Raw genomic sequence first — 18,127 nt, forward strand, 5'->3', positions numbered from 1 at the left:
CTATAAAAGATCTTTTAATCTGTACTCTCAGAGCCATTTTTCCATCCTCTGCTTGGAGACTTGACTTCCATTAGTAAGTCCCAAATGTTCATAGTTCATATATTGACAATCATACTATGTGTGTGTTGAGGGTGAGGGGTCCTGGCAGAAAGGGGGACTCAATTGACATTTTGTAGTAGTTTTAAACCAGAGAAAGAAATGAGGGATTGGCCTAGAGCTGGTTTTCCTGTTCTATCAATAGCTTTATAGTCAGGTAATACCCTGTATTAAATAACTTCGTGCTTAAAATGGAGTGCAGAATTAGAAGCTGGGAGATTAATTATGGTTTGCTGGAACTGGATTCAAGAGTAAAGAATATGGTCATTAAAGTGACCTCTCTATATTTCCTTCCTTGTGTTCTCATGCTTAATGGCAGGTGTTCTCTAAACCCTCAGTCTTATTCACTTAAAGCCAAGTCACTCATGTCTTTCAAAGCAGAAATTTTGTTAATTTGAGTAAATCATTTTAAATTTGAAATTAGGATAATTTATTTTTTATATTCTTTTATTTCTAGCAACAATATAATGCCTGGAATGTAGTTCAATGGCCATGAAGGAATTGATGAGACTTTTCAGATTATCTTCTTACCTCATGTTAGTAATGGCTTTCTGGAATTAAGAACATGATATTTCTTATGCAATTTAAAAATTTTACACTAAGAGAGATAATTTAGTCTTGGAAAAATAAAAACTAGGGGCTGTTTATAAAACTCTTTTGGGGTCATTGTTTCTAATACTACACTATGTTGTTTAGTGACCATTCTACCTCTTTACCTTTGTATAGGGAAAACCATACCTGCCGGGCATTGTGGGGGAAAAAACCCAAAAAGTAATGATCAAGGAAACTTTTGAATATTTAAGAAATTGAATAGTGAGGACAATAGGCAAAATATTAATCTATTAAATTTTCTTAATAAAACTGGAATCATTTTTAAAAATTTATAAAATTGAATTTATTTGTCCTATTTACCTGAAATTTAAAAACTTCACACAAAGATTATAATTTCAGTATGTGATTGAATATTTTCTGATATGTCCCTTTGAGATGCAATCTTGGATGAAGACACGTATACTAGATTTTCTACAAAGTCCTTTGCTTTTTCAGAAATAACCGCATTGTGCTATTTATGCAAGAATGATATAAAAACTATCCTATTTATGTAAGAACCATGACTGAGTAGAAAATAAATTAATAGTTAATGTATTTTGTTTAGGAATACACCTTCCTAACCTATTTAAGATCTTCAGTCCCTGAATTGTTTTTACAAACACACAGATGTGTTTTTACATGCCTTTTGACCATTGGGAATTTGAGTAGCAAAGATCATTCATGGTCTCTGAAAACACTACATGGTGCTTACTCGGCATGTAAAGTGCTACATCCATACTTACATCTACAGAATAAAGTGGAGGGTAGTTTTGCCTAAGATGGAGAATGGTTAAAGTTAAAACAAATTTTAAATGAGCCTATAATTCTGGCTTTATCAAGAAATAGAAAAGCTCCAGACTTATGTATCAGGGAAAAACGTAGGGGAAAACAGTCTACTGGAAAAAAAAGTTTGTCTCACCGTACAAATCACTGAATATCAAATTTGTCTGGGAGATGTGAAAGATATTTCATTTCACTGCATTGGGTATTAGAGCAAAGAATGAACTGGAAGGGGAGTTTTTTTCAACTTGCTACAACATGTTGGTGCCGTGGGAGACTTTTCTATTTAGAGGAGAATTCATTAAAATATATCTGGATGGAGAGCAGAAGAAGCAGGGGTGACTAAAAATCCGTTCCCGTGATCTTGGATTTCAGAAGGCTGCTCACTCTGCTTTCTTCCTCCTCCTCCTCTTCTTCATCCTCCCACTCTCTCTATCTTTTAAGCAGCCCATTTTATTCAAATACTATAGATTTGATTGTTTGATAGTCATATTGGCTACATTACAATAGGATATGTTTGTATCTTTGCAAAACTGGAAATTTATTTTAGCAAATTGCATCTTTCTGTATAGAAATACGTTATCACATGTTAAGATATGAGTTTGCAAGATAATTGATAGGTTATTTTCTTTGTTACTGCATTTGCTCACGGGTGATCTTGCTGTAGATATTTCCCATTGAGTAACATGACTTTCCATGTTTAAAAAAATACATGTGTTGGGCTGGCCTGTGGCTCACTTGGGAGAGCGTGGTACTGACGACACCAAGTCAAGGGTTAGGATCCCCTCGCCAGTCATCTTTAAAAAATAAAAAAAAATACATGTGTTAGAAGAATTCTGGTGATCTGTACTTTTTAAAAAATTGGGTAACTTTTTTAAATGTCACATAAAGTATGAACCAGTAAATACCTTATTTAATTAAGTTTCTAATTAAATCTCTTGAGATACTCCTATTTAGTGCCTACTGTATGGCACATAAATATAAAATGCATGTAATTAAAATAGGTTAATACTGAAAGTATGACTGCCTGTGTTTTAAAAAATATATTTAATAATTGTAGTAAGTTAAGTACTAAGTGTTGCAGATATGTGTATACATAAACATTCACTCTTTCTCTATATATGTATGTGTGTGTATATATACATGTGGGTACTTCAACAAGTTTATGTAAAGATTCCTGTGTGTGTTCACTGCCATATTTTCTCTGTCCCTTGTGCTTTACTCACAGGTAAAGTTTTCTTTTAACCTTTAGTGACTGCATATTGCTCATCATTAGGCTGTAAGCTTATCAAGGGCAACTATCTTGTGCTATTCAAATGTTTTTACCAGTGCCTAGCACTACATCTGGCACATAGAAGAAGGCAAATAATTGCCAAAGGAGAGACTGGGTTTGTGTTTCTTTGTAGACTGAGTGTTGCAGACACTGTAAACTGACTTGCTTAGCATGTGGGGAGAGCTAAATGAGCAATGTGACTGGGTCACACAAGCGGAAATCTGATCTTCTGGAAGCATGATGGCCGTATTATCCCAGCTTTCTGTGGCAACTTTGGTAAATTTCTGTTACCCAGTCCCAAATATCATAGGTCCTGAACAGCAGTGGTGGAGCAGTGGGGTTTATAGAACAATCCTGCATTTTTCTTGGACATGAGACTGGCCAGTATTTCTGACTGTTACAGTGCAAGTCCAATTCTCTGGCCCTCTCAGAAGTTCTGTAAGCTATTGATATATTCATAGACACTCTTCTGCTTTATTAGATGGATTGGATTTTATTGTTTGCAAATATGAACACTAATCAATAATTTGAAAGAATGCAGTAATGTGATTACAGAAAATCTCTAGATTACCGTAAAGTATGAAGTATTTTACTCTTAATTGAAAGATGTGGAAGATGATAGAAATGTGTGTCAAGGACCATGATTTATTTTTGCGCAAATTTTATGTCCAACAAGTTTTGGTTCTGAAGTGCGTGAATGGAATTATTTTGATATTCATTCAACATATTTCAATCACAGAATATATAATATATAAATAGTAATGCCTTATATTGTGCTGCATTATCTTAAGGGTTTTCACATCATATTTCATTTGATAATTATAAAAGCCCGAGAGAGTAGATACTGCCTATGACTTCTAAGCTAATAAGAGGAAAATTCAGAACTAGACATGTATGTCTCATTCTTAATTCATGTTCTGTTTAAAGTTATTCCTTACATGCTTTCTGAGGTTATGTTTGGCCTTAAGTATATGGACAACCATTTGGCATTGGCACCTACTTTTGTTTCTACTTTTATTTAAGGGTCAGAAAAACTTAGTGTCTGGGCATTTTCAATCTGAATGACAAATAGCCTCTATAAATTGATTGCATTATTGACTAGAGATATGTCAAGTCATTACCTCTAATACATAGAGGCTGTGATAGCGTTAGACATTACTACACCTATTTAGTTTTCAGTTTAGAAACATCTAGTAATAAAATGTTCAGTTTTCAGGATTGTATTTCTTAAAAAATAAAAATCTATGATCTAATTATTTTACTTTGGATCATCTTATTTTATAGCATAAGAAAAATGGTTTTAAAAACTTGTTTGTATAGTCTCAAGAACAGAATTCATTTCCCACTAACAGTGTCTTTAAAAGAGATGATGACATGACATAAAACCTCCATTAATAAGATTTGCACTCATCATTGCTACAAAATCACAATAATAAAATAATAAAATACAAGTACGGTCATCGACTTCTGTGCTTACCTGTGTGTCATGGCATCCTATGATAATTGACAAGAGCTTTTCCTAAATTCTAAGCTCTAACTTCGCAAAAATGTTTCTGTAACTTATGAATGAATGTACTATGTAACAAATTAAAATGTAGAAAATAAAATATGTGAGCAGAAGTCAGATTCTATAATGCTTAGTGGTCTTATCTGTACTCATAAATCACAAGGTATTTTTATGACTAGTTGAGTAATATTTGGAAAACACACCAGTGATGACTGTTTATTTCTCAAGATTTCACATTTAAACTTTCAGTTTTGATCTGAGTGGTATATATATATATATTTTTCCCCCAAAAAAATACATTTGATGATGCTGAAGTCATATGTTTAAGTTTTGGATCATGCTTCTGACTGACTGGTTTCCCAGGTTGGTAAGGGACATTCAGAAGCACATTAATATTCTCATGCGGCTAAGATGTGAATGATGCATTATGATGGTAATTTCACAAATGATGCTTCAGAGTTTTTAAAGAGCTAATGTCATCCAGACAGAAATTAATTACATCCAAAACAATGTGTCATATTTTACTTAATTATAAATATTTAAACAAAGAAATTACTTCTGGGAAACTAGATGGAAAAATATGCCACTTATAAAAACACTCTGAAAGTTGGCCATTCTTAACTGGCGTCATGCTAAAAAAATTTTGAAAATATCTACAGACATTGACACTAAATTTGGTATTATTAATGTGAATTTAATCTTTTTCCAGTGATGTGTTGAAACTTTTAATGAGCAATATAAGAGTTATCTTTATACACATGGTAATATATTAACATAGGCGATAAAGGAGGCTTGGTGTGCACATATGGATTCTAACTGGGCTGTCAGTTGGATACTCTAAAGCGCTGAGATGAAGGTTGAATGGCCCATTGCAAATTTTGATTTTTGAAATGTTTTATTTTATCTTAGTTTTAAAGAACTGAGTAAAACGGCTTATATTATACCACAGAAATTAAACCTCTCTAGTTAGAGTGAGAGAGGCATTTCAGAGATGTTGCTGTAAACGTATTGACCATTTTATTGTGGAGAGATCTTTATCACTCTGCATTATTGAAAATATCGTACTCCCAGTTGCACTGATTCTTTGGAAAGCAACACCAGGGCAACAAAACAATGTTAACTGGCTCACAGCATGACTAGTGTGTAACATACTCTGGCACAGGGATAATAATGTGGGTCATTGCTTACTATATAAGTTATACAGAACAAACAGACAAAATGGAATGAGGCGTTTATCTCCTAGGTAGATGAATCAAGACAGAATACTGTCAATGTTTGCAGGATCGTCATAAATACCGAACTTACATTTTTACCTCTCTCCCTGCATTGCATTACAAACCTAAAACACATCCACCTCCTGCTTGGATTTCTAAAAACTAATGACTAAATGCATAGTTAGTTCTTTTAGTCAAAACCTTTGTCCTTCTTCCTAAGTGGGTATTACTGGTAAAAAGGAACATTTTCTCTGTTAGGCCTTTTTACCTACAGTTGTCGTGAGTGCATTAGATGCTCCAGAGATGATGATGTGATGAAGGAAGCCACTGATTGTGAGATGAGAATGGATGTTCCTGGAAGAATCAGTGCAAAGGATTTGGGAAGTGAGGAAGAGAAAAAATGAAGAAACGTGGGTGACAAAGAAATAATTCACAAGTCCGCTTACAGCTCTCTAGGAGGGAAGAACGTCTATGTATTCATACAGAGTAAATGAGAAGGATATCCCACCTGTCACCTCTATTCCAAAGAATATTTAGACTCAACAACAAAAAATTGTAAAAGAAAAGGAAAAAGAAAAATGGGTAATAAGCAGATTAAATAGATTATGTTTTCAGGATCTCATTAACTTATTAGCTATCAGAGGAAGTTGTGAAAGCATATAAAAATAGAAGAAAGATGGAAAAAAATACAGCAATAAAAAGAAATCTTTCCGAATAATCAGTTGGGTATTTTATTTAATCCTTGTTTCTCCTTACAATACTTTTAAAATATAAGGACACAGTAAAAAAGGAAATAATAATCAATACAGCTGAGAACTTTGGACTCTTTGAGGCATTTTTAAAGAAAAGCTTCTGACTCTGATACATTTGAAAGAATGTGAGCTACAGTGTCAGTTTCCGTTTCTTTACCAACTTTAAGTGAATTCATTGTAAATCCATGAGGATCCTCAGACCCCATTCTATTTGCTGAAGACAAATGCTAGTTCAATAATTTATTGAGATGTAACTGTGCTTTTTCTTTCACAGCTCCAAAATCTTTCTAACCTTTGAGCATATTCTTTCCAGATTCATTAACTTTTAACTCTCCTGTTATTTTTAGAGGATTCTGCCATTGCTTCTGTGAGATATTGCTTTGATTGTAAGAAATGTGTTCACAGATTAATGTTCAGTGTGGAATTTACAATTTATCATATCTGATGAATAATATAAGAATGAAGGTAATCAAAGATAGCGTGTTAGTGGAAAAAAGCATGACTAGTTAATAGTGAAGTTTCTAAGAAATATTATTTAGAAATTTCTAAGAAATGTATCTTGAGCATACAAGTTGATTACTCTATTAGCAAGAGACTTAAAGGATCCCAACCAAACTATGAGCTGGAGGACAGACCGAAGCTGTGAGCATTCAGAGAAACCAAATACCTTTAAATTTGACAAAGACCAGTTATTTAAAATTTCTTAACCTTATTTCGAACCATTGAAATCTAAGATGTCTTTAGTGATTACTGGTTTACATGTTCTTTCCAGTTAGATTATTTATTTGAAGATGAAAATATGAACATATTTGTGGAATAAAATAAGATTGCTATATCCCTGTTTCTTAACCGTTATGGAGATCTTTCTCTTTAAATTTTAATTTTAGATATAAAGTTATATTTTACCTATTCATAAAACAAAATAATATGTGGAAGTTGTTACTAAGGACTAATTACCCTCCTGAATGTAGTAAGTAGTTCAAGAAATGGTACTAAATAAGCAATTCTATAATTTTTGCAAGTATGATTAGTATGTGGTAGGAATATACATATTTAAAGCTGACTTTGTCATCTTTTCTCAAGCCTTTTGCTGTGATGATTTTTAATATCACTTGAAATTCACTTGGCCCACTATTCTACTAGCTCAGGAAGAAGTTTGGAAATATTTAATAAAATTTCTTGATTTATGCCTGTCAAGAATATGTACTAATTAGATTTGTGTTTGGAAAAAAATAGCAAAAAATGTTATAAGGCATCACAAGATAATTAGTGCACTTTTACTATTTGAAAAGCAACGTATTTTGAAATATTAGACAATGATCTATTGACATAAAGAAGTAAAGGCACCCACAAAAAATGAACATTTTATGGCCAAACTGATTACTTTTAGGAAAGCAGATTCATCTTGTTGCTGGGTCAGAAGTGTGAATTATTCTTCCCAAGTCAGTTTTTGTCTCAGAAAGTTGCAAGTGGCTGATTTTAAGAGGTTTATATACAGCCCTAGGCTAAGAAGTACAGCCCAAGGATTTGTACTTGAAATTTAAGGAGAGTTGACACTAATTTCTTTAAGTGACTAATATAAATATCAGTAAGACCAGGAATCACTATTAATTAAAATATAATCAAATGGTTGGTTTTCTGTATATAACTGTGATATATAACCTCTTTTGAATATCAAAATGGATCATATTTGAAAAGAAACAAAATAATCCTCATTTTATTTTATGTTTTTAAAACTTAAATTAGTTAAAAAATAGTTATTACATTCCTAGTATAGTGTAGACACTGTGTCAAATTTTAATATTAATTCAATAAAATATCTATTAAAAGCCTACTAATTAGTTGTAGGCATTATGTCCACACTGAGAATAGAACAGCAACAAAACCAGACAGTTTTTGAACTTATGAAGCTTAAATAAAATAAAGCAATTAGAAATTATGATAAATAAAGGAAACAAAAAAAGATGAAAAGAAAGAAAAAAAAGGATTGTAAGAGAAGATTTCCTTGGGAGGTAGTTTTTAAGCTGGTGTGAAATATGAGAAACAACATGGGCATAATATAGGAAAGGACCTTGAGAAATTGAATCAACGCTAGTGTGATGGAGTGACAGCAGGATGGCCAGAGATGGGATTTGAGAGGGGTGGGCAGGGGGTCAGACCTATTAGTTCAGACCCTTGTATGCTGGGTCAGAAGCCTTTATAAGACTACCTTCTAATTTCTCTCCCTTAGACATCCTGTGGTCTCCTTATGCTCAAAATTCTGACACTAAACTAAATATTGCCACATTCTTCCTCCTTTGTTCCTTATATCTGAAAACGAAATCATGATCTACTGGGCTATCTCAGCCCAAGACGTTCTTCGAAGTTCTATCACATATGAGGTTTTCTCTATTCTACTTCTTTAACATTTCTGGACTCTGTCCTCTCCTTGTGCTATTTTCTTTAATCATACTTAGTTATGTGGAAAGCAACAGTCTCTTCACTAGTTGTTGTGATCACCTCATGGAGGGCAGGATCAAATCCCCTTCAAAATTTAGTTTGAATGTAGATGAATGAGATCACTTACGTACCAAGAGGGTAGGAAAAGGGTTATAACTCACATAATGAGTCTTCCTAAGCAGAGCAGGGAGTCTCCTGAGTAGCTACCAAAGCGGCTTCAAAGTGGGTTATCCTCTTCTCAGGGGCTGGGGATGAGGCAAGGGTTCGCAGGCAGAGGTCCAGTTTGCTTTGGTGGCTTGGACTGTTTGCTGGCACAAAGAGAGTGGACATCAACTTTCTTGTTAACTTGCCTAGAGGAGAGGGAAAAGGGGAAGGTAGAAGGGTGGGACTTGAAAGTTGCCAGCAGTCAGATGCTAAACTTGGAGTCAGACACTGATCCTCCTGATTCCAGTATCGATTCTCTAAATCTATTGCCCATACTTCAATCTGATCGACTATTCCAAAATTTAGATTATTTCACATTTCTTATAATTTCAATGCCGTAAATAAAAGTCCACATTCCTTAAGTGGCCTCTGAGGCCCTTCACTACTTGCATTCTGCTCCTGCTTTCAAGTTTTCTCTCACTACTCCCACCTTCAAACTCTATCTTTCAGCCACGCTGGATTAACTGAAACATCATAATATGACTTACTCTTTCACTTCTGGATTTTTGTATGTACCGTTTCTAATGTCTGAAAGACTGTTTTCTCTTCTGGTCCCATATAAATATTTTTAAAAAATTTTAATTATGATTTTATGGAGATATAATTTACATAAAATAAAACTTTCACCCTTTTGAAGGCTCAATGAAATCTGACAAATATATTAGTAATATAATTACCACAATCACCCACCCCAGAAAGTTCCTTTGTGCACCTACGCAGTCAAACTATCCCCCCATACCTAGGCCCAGATCTGATTTGTGTCTCCATAGTTTTGCCTTTTCCACAGTCTTACAGATGGAATTGTATATACTTCTAATAAAATAGTGAGACTATTATTAAAGGTTTTTGTATAATGCCAAATCTCTGTTATTTTACCCAGGTAAATTCAATATTTTACATGCTAAATCAAAAGTTTATTAAAAAATCTATTCACAGTTCAGTTAAAACTCCAACAATTGAAAACTTAGGAAAATAAAATGCCTAGTGAAACAGTTTGTTCCATTGATATCTCAGGAATTTAGTAGTTATTGCCCTAACCAAATATACTGAAAATTGCATTTCCATATTACATTTATATTGCATCATATATATTAAATTTATAGTTAGTAAACAGTACAATCATAACCATAAATTCATTAAAATGATATATTGGGTTAATTTCTCCCTTAAGTCTGGTCAAAATAAGTGTATTCTAAATACCGAATCAAAAGTTTATTAGAAAATTTATCAACGGTTCACATGCTACTCTTTTCTCATGATACACAGTATTGAATCTCCTTGACTTGTAAGAATTCAGTCAATCAATAAAATATCTGACAATCAAGTGGTTTTGAGAGATTTTTGTTCTAAATTATCAGCCCCATACTAGAAGTCAGCCTCAAGTATGTTTGGCTGCAGTCCACACAGAGCTATTCCTTTGTTGACAGATAACTGATGACCAAATAGAACACACCAGCTTAGACATGGGGAATAAAGGTTAATTGACTGCAAAAGTTAACGTATTGGCCCGCAGATTATAAAAGAAAATAAAAAGATGATAGCCAAAGCAGCTGTATAGTGCCTTAAACTCAAAAGTTAGATTATCAGGACTACAGTGGAAAACCCAATGTAATTTCAGCAACAACTCTCTTCTTTTTCTGGGACCTCTTCTGTTCTCTATAGATGGAAGTGTGGGGCAGCATTTGAGCAGTGGGCAGCTACACATTTATGACACGTGCCGTTCTCCACCCATTCCAGCTTCCTTAGGTGTGGCTTTATCCATAAAGGTTGAATATGATCTAGGCCACATGCCCTTTCCTAGACTTCAGTTCTCTACAACAGCTCAGTAGTGCTCAGCTGTACCCCCAGATTGGGAGATAATTAAGAATTATCTATTTACAACAAAGATGCGGGACATTTGTTTAAGCTGTATATGGGTCAAGCCTTTTACAGATTAAACACCTCAAAGGTACCTGTTAGGTTAGGCTTATATCTCCTGAGGTTTTTACTTCATTTGATCCAGGAGAAAAACTGAACCTCAGCATTTGGCCTTGTGCTAGGATCAATTTCCTTTTCTCTTCCCATCAACCAGGATTATGTGTTCAAAAATTAGAATGGCTTAGTTTATCTTTCTCAATGGGCTTATGGGAGGTGGGGTAGTGGAAAGAAGGGAAGACGGACATGGGAGGCTGTGAGAAGAAAAACTGGCTATGGCAGGACTATTCACAGTGAAGTGCAGCACTCCACAACCAAAAGAACATTCCAGAGTAGGTGAAACCGATTTAGTTCTGCAAACACCACAGGTCCACAAACCCATATGCCCCCACCCTGCACACACAAGTAGTTACATCTTCAAAAGAAAAACTAATTGTCTCGATCAGTGAGCTTTAGTTGGAATATGTACAGCACTCCTAATAGACAAAAACATTTTTTGCAGCATGACAAACATTTTAATTCTAATATTTATTTGTTTTAGTATGTTTGGAAATAATATAGCAAGATTTTGTTGGTGAATCTGCAGAAGAATTGTTGTATGGTAGAATCATTGATGGGGCCTGAGAGAGAGTTCACAGAAAGCTCACGGCCACTGACATCCCGGAGGCTGAGTTGGAGTGGGAAGGTCATTGCCTACCGTGTTACACTAGGAAGAGAGCACTAATTTTGTAGAGAGGAAGATGTACAGTATAATTGGAGAAACAACATCAAAGACTATGGCTATAGGCTTTGGATATACGTTTAGCAATTCTTTTCCTCTTTGTCTATTGGTTGAAGAGAGGGATGTACAAAAGCTTTCCCACCATTTTTTCCCCACAATCATTGAGGTCCTATGCATTCTTCTACCTCTTCTAAACCTCTACCAACTTTATTCCGTGGGAGAGAGGCATTGAAGAGGCACACTGGGGCAGACTCTCTATCCCAAAGTACTCCCTCTTCCCTGCTACAAAGTAAGGGTAGGAAACAACTGGCAGAAGAAGAAGTCCACTGCCTGTGGGCTTCATCTTTGCACAGGGTGTGACTTGTAGATGCAAGGCTGTGTCTCATGATTTTGTCCTACTGCAGAGATTACAGGGCTGGAGCCTATGAATAAAGAGCCAGAGGGTTAGGTACTTTTGTAAATGAACATATTTGGCTATACTGGAACTCCTAATGATTACTCAAAGTCTCCTTCCAGTTCCCTGCTATGACAAGATGAGAGTGAAGGGCTCTGGGTGATCCCAAGACTCAGGCTCTGGGAATCTTTACCTACAGATACCATCCTCTAGTCCAAATCAGGGCTGTGTGTCTTGTCTAACCAAGGATCTATCCTCCAAATCTCACTTCAGCATGTAGTAATGTATTGCAGCAAGACAGCCAAAAGACGTACCACTCAAGTGGCATTCTGTGATGTGTTTGTATGCTAGGCCAGTGAGAGGTATGCCCATTAGAAAGACAGAGAACTTTGGGCACCAGTGTGTGACCAAGCAGGTAGGCCTCGCCACTGCTGGACCCCATCCACAGACTGGCCAAGTGTGCGCCACCAGAGAGGCGCCCCCCTGAGAGGCTGAGACCCATGGTGACCATGCACCTGAGGCACCAGCGTGTGACCAAGCAGGTACTGAAGCAGCCATGACAAATTGGCAGCCCCGGCAGGATCCTAGCCAGACAAGAGTGTCGAACCAGTAGACCGTGAAATACCTTGCCACAATGACTAAACATCAAAGGAAAGATACCAGAAATATGAAAAATCAAGAAAGTATACCACCAAAGGGTAATAACTCTCAAGATCTAGATCCTACAGAACAAGAAGCCCTTGAAATGTCTGACAAGGAATATCGAGTGATAATTCTAAGGAAACTAAATGAGATACAAGAAAACTCAGCTAGACAACACGATGAATTGAGGAAAAGTATACAGGACCTGAAAAAAGAAATGTACAAGAAAATCAATGCCCTGAAAAAGAATGTAGCAGAGCTTGCCGAACTGAAGAATTCATTCAACAAAATAAAAAGCACAACCGACAGTTTAACCAGCAGGCTTGCAGAAGCAGAAGAGGGAACTTCTGACTTTGAAAATGGGCTGTTTGAAATAACAGAGGCAGACCCCCCCAAAAAAAAAAAAGAATTAAAAACATTGAAGAAAATCTAAGCAAGATATCAGACAACCTTAAGCACTCAAATATCTGAGTCATGGGTATTCCAGAAGGGGAGGAAAAAGGAGATTTCATTGAAAACATATTCAACAAAATAGTGGCAGGAAACTTCCCAGGTATAGGAAAAGACACAGGTCTTCAGATTCATGCAGCTCAAAGATCCCCAAACGTATTGAACCCAAAAAGGTCTTCTCCAAGACATGTTAAAGTCAAATTGGCAAAACTCAAAGACAAGGAGAGAATCTTAAAAGCTGCAAGAGAGAAGCATCAAGTCACCTATAAGGGATCCCCAATCAGACTAACATCAGACTTTTCATCACAAACCCTAAAAGCCAGAAAAGAATGGGATGATATATTCAAAATACTAAAAGACAGAGATTGCCAGCCAAGAATACTTTACACTGCAAGGCTATCCTTCTACTACCACATGACCACCCTTACAAGAAATTCTCAAGGGAGTACTGGGTTTGGTACCTGAAAAATAACTACCAGTGCCATAAAAACTCAAAAAAAAAAAAAATCAAAACGCACTAGTAAAATTAAAATGCCAACAATGAAGAGAGAAAAAAAAAAAAGTTTATCTACAAACCAACAAATACAGAAGACAAACAGTACATCAGAAAGAAAGGAACAAAAGACACTTAAGACATCCAAACAAAAATCAATAAAATGCTAGGAGTAAATCAACACTTTTCAATAACAACTCTTAATGTAAAAGGATTAAATTCTCCAATTGAAAGACACAGACTGACTGACTGGATTAAAAAGGTGGACCCAACTATATGCTGCCTTCAAGAGACCTACCTCACCCATAAAGACTCACATAGAGTAAGAATGAAAGGATAGCAAAAGATATACCATGCAACCAGAAATGAAAAACGAGCTGAAGTAGCTATTCTTATATCTGATAAAATAGATGTTAACCAAAAGCCATAAAAAGAGATAAAGGAGGCCACTAAATAATGATAAAAGGATCTATCCAACAAGAAGACATAAGAATCATAAATATATATGCACTCAATGTCAGAGCAACCATATTTATAAATCAAACTCTATTAGACCTAAAGAAGGAAATAGACACTAATACAACAATAGCAGGGGACCTGAAAACCCCATTATCAATATTGGACAGATCATCTAGGCAAAGAATCAGCAGAGAAACACAAGATCTAAACAATACTCTAGACCAATTGGACTTGGCAGATATCTACAGAACATTCCATCCAGCAACCTCAGAATATTCATTCTTCTCATCAGCACATGGATCATTCTCCAAGATAGATCACATGTTAGGTCACAAATCAAGTCTTGACAAATTCAAAAAAAATTGGAATTATCCCATGTATTTTTTCAGACCACAATGGATTAAAATTAGAAATCAATAACAAATGAAATTCTGGAAACTATACAAACACATGGAATTTAAATAGCATTCTACTTAATGACATATGGGTCCAAGAGAAATCAAACAGGAAGTCAAAAAATTTATTGAAACTAATGGAAATAATGATACATCATACCAAAACCTGTGGGATACTGTAGAAGCAGCAGTATGGGGGAAATTTATTGCATTAAATGCTTCAGAAGAATGGAAAGATGGCAAGTGAACAACCTAATACTTCACCTTAAAGAACTAGAAAAACAAGAACAATCCAAACCCAAAGTTAGCAGACAGAAAGAAATAATTAAGATCAGAGCTGAACTTAATGAAATTGAAAACCAAAAAAATGATACAGAAGGTAAATGAATTAAAAAGTTGTTTTTTTGAAAAGATAAATAAAATTGACAAACCATTAGCAGTGTAACTAAAAGAGAGAAGACCCAAATAACAAAAATTTGAAATGAAAAAGGTAATATTACAACTGATACCTCTGAAATACAAGGAATCATTAGAGACTACTATAAACAACTATATGCCAACAAATTTGAAAATCTGGAGGAAATGGATAAACTTCTGGACCCACACAAACTACCAAAACTGAGCCAAGATGATGTAGAAAATCTGAGCAGACCAATAACAATGAAAGAGATTGGAGCTGTTATCAGAAGGCTCCCAACAAAGAAAAGCCCAGGATCAGATGGGTTCACAGCAGAATTCTACCAAACATTCAAAGAGAAATTGACACCAATTCTCTACAAACTATTCCAAAAGGTTGAAACAGAGGCAATTCTCCCAAACTCATTCTATGAAGCAAACATCACCCTGATACAACAAAAAGAATACTACAGGCCAATATTCTTGATGAATATAGATGCAAAAAAAAAAAAAAAAAAAAAGAAAGAAAGAAAAGAAAATACTAGCTACCAGAATACAGCAACACATATGCAAAATTATACACCATGATCAAGTGGGATTCATCCCAGGTATGCAAAGTTGGTTCAAAAAATGCAAATAAATAAATGTGATACACCATATCAATAAAATCAAACACAAGGACCATATGATCATCTCTATAAATGCTGAAAAATCATTTGATAAAATTCCACACTCATTCATGATAAAGACTGCTACAAGTTAGGTATAGATGGAAAGTATCTCAACATAATTACAGCCGTATATAATAACTCTCACCACTCATATTCAACATAGTGTTGGAAGTACACAGCAATCAGAGAAGAGAAGGAAATAAAGGGCATTCAGATTGGAAAAGATGAAATCAAACTGTTCCTGTTTGTAGGTGACATGATCCTATATATCGAACAGCCTAAAACCTCTACAAAAAAACTCTTGGAGTTGATAAATGATTTCAGCAAAGTTGCAAGATACAAAATCAACACACAAAAATCAGTAGCATTTCTATTCTCCAATAGTGAACATGCAGAAAGAGAAATCAAGAATGCTAGCCCATTTACATAGCCACCAAAAAAATAAAATACTTAGGAATAGAGTTAACCAAGGATGTGATAAATCTCTACAATGAGAACTATAAACCACTGTTGAGGGAAATTAAAGAGGATACAAGAAGATGGAAAGATATCCCATGCTTTTGGATTGGAAGAATCAACATTGTGAAAAAGTCCATACTACCCAAAGTGATATACAAATTCAATGCAATGCCCATCAAAATTCCACTGATATTTTTCTCAGAAATGAAAAGAACTATCCAGACATTTATAAGGAATAACAAAAGACCATGCATAGCCAAAGCAATTCTGAGCAAAAAAAAAATAAAGCTGGAGACATAACACTACCTGACTTTAAACTATACTACAAAGCTATAATAACCAAAACAGCATGGTACTGGCATAAAAACAGACACACTGATCAATGGAAAAGAATAGAGAATACAGAAATCAACCAACACACCTACAGCCATCTGATCTTTGACAAAGGCACCTAACCTATACACTGGGGAAGAGACTGCCTCTTCAGCAAATGGTGCTGGGATAACTGGATATCCATATGCAGGAGAATGATATTAGACCGATACCTCTCACCATATACCAAAATCAACTCAAAATGGATTAAAGGATTAAATAGACACCCTGAAACAATAAAACTTCTTAAAGAAAACATAGGAGAAACATGTCAGGACGTTGGACTGGGCACAGACTTCATTAGTATGACCCCAAAAGCGTGGGCAACCAAAGGAAAAATAAACAAATGGGATTATATCAAACTAAAAAGCTTCTGCACAGCAAAAGAAACAATCAACAGAGTTAAAAGACCACCAACAGAGTGGGTAAAAATATTTGCAAAATATACATCTGACAAAGGATTAGTATCCAGAATATACAAGGTACTGAAACAACTTTACAACCAAAAAACAATTAACCCAATTAAAAAATGGGCAAAAGAGCTAAATAGGCATTTCTCAAGGGAAGATATACGAATGGCCAACAGACACATGAACAAATGCTCAACATCACTCAGCATTCGGGAAGTGCAAATCAAAACCACACTGAGATACCATCTCACTGCAGTTAGGATGGCTAAAATCCAAAAGACTGAGAATGATAAATGCTGGTGTGGTTGTGGAGAAAAAGGAACTCTCACACATTGTTGATAGGACTGCAAAATGGTGCAGCGTCTATGGAAAATGGTATGGAGGTTCCTGAAACAATTGCACATAGATCTGCCATATGACCCAGCTATCCCACTGCTGGGAATATACCAAGAGGAATGGAAATCATCAAGTCGAAAGTATACCTGTTCTCCAGTGTTCATTGCAGCACTCTTTACAATAGCTAAGAGTTGGAACCAGCCCAAATGTCCATCATCGGATGAGTGGATATGGAAACTGTGTTATAACTACACAATGGAATATTACTCTGCTATAAAAAAGAATGAAATACTGCCATTTGCAACAACAAGGACGGACCCAGAGAGAATTATATAAGTGAAACAAGTCAGGCACAGAAAGAGAAATATCACGTTCTCACTTATTTGTGGGAACTTAAAATAAATAAATAAATACACAAATAAACTGGGGGGGGGGGAGAAGACACAACAATCACAATTCCTTGAAGTTGATATGAAAAGCAAACAGATGTGAGGTTGTTGGTGGGAACAGGGGAGAGGGATGAAGAGGGAGGTTTCGGTAATGGGCCTCAATAATCAACCACATTTTATATTGACAAAATAAAATAAAATTAAATTTAAAAAATAAAGAAAAAAAAGAAGGACAGAGAACTTCACATTAGCCGTGGACTCAGGCACTCAACAGGCTCTGGTATAGAGTTGTAAAGACTTCAGTGGTTTGGTAGTGGGGCAATAGGAGTGCAGGAAAAGATTGTGGCAGGATCAAGTTTATGGATCACATTCATCAATTCCTCTAGGTCCAAACGCTGGTTTAGAGCAAAATTTAAAAATAATGTAATCTTAGTAATATGGAACTATCTTCTATATCCTTAAAATACCTAAGGCTATCCAAGCAAATAAAACTTCATAGCTAATTATAATCAGTGGCATTCTTCTTACTGAAAAATTTATTTTCTTTTAAGAAATTGCTTTATTACTTGAGTTTTAATGTTTAAGTTTTTGAAGTACAGTAACATTATTTTCTTTTCAGTTTGTTTATATTCATAGTTATCTCCTATTTATGGTAACTGCTACTAGTAGTAATAATTAGTTTGTCTTAAACGTGTTATTCAGACATAAAATGTGAATTAATATAAATATTAATTAAATACTAATAAAGGCAGATCAGATATGGAAAAGTC

The 18,127-nt window shown here is 35.1% G+C and overlaps 1 pseudogene; it reads left to right on the forward strand.

Moving 5' to 3' along the window:
• LOC134384432 (nucleus accumbens-associated protein 2-like) overlaps positions 1-18,127 on the forward strand; it is a 93,609-nt pseudogene that overhangs the window by 15,013 nt on the left and 60,469 nt on the right.

The sequence above is a fragment of the Cynocephalus volans genome, chromosome 8 (genome assembly GCF_027409185.1).
Source record: "Cynocephalus volans isolate mCynVol1 chromosome 8, mCynVol1.pri, whole genome shotgun sequence".
NCBI classification, from domain to species: Eukaryota; Metazoa; Chordata; class Mammalia; order Dermoptera; family Cynocephalidae; genus Cynocephalus; species Cynocephalus volans.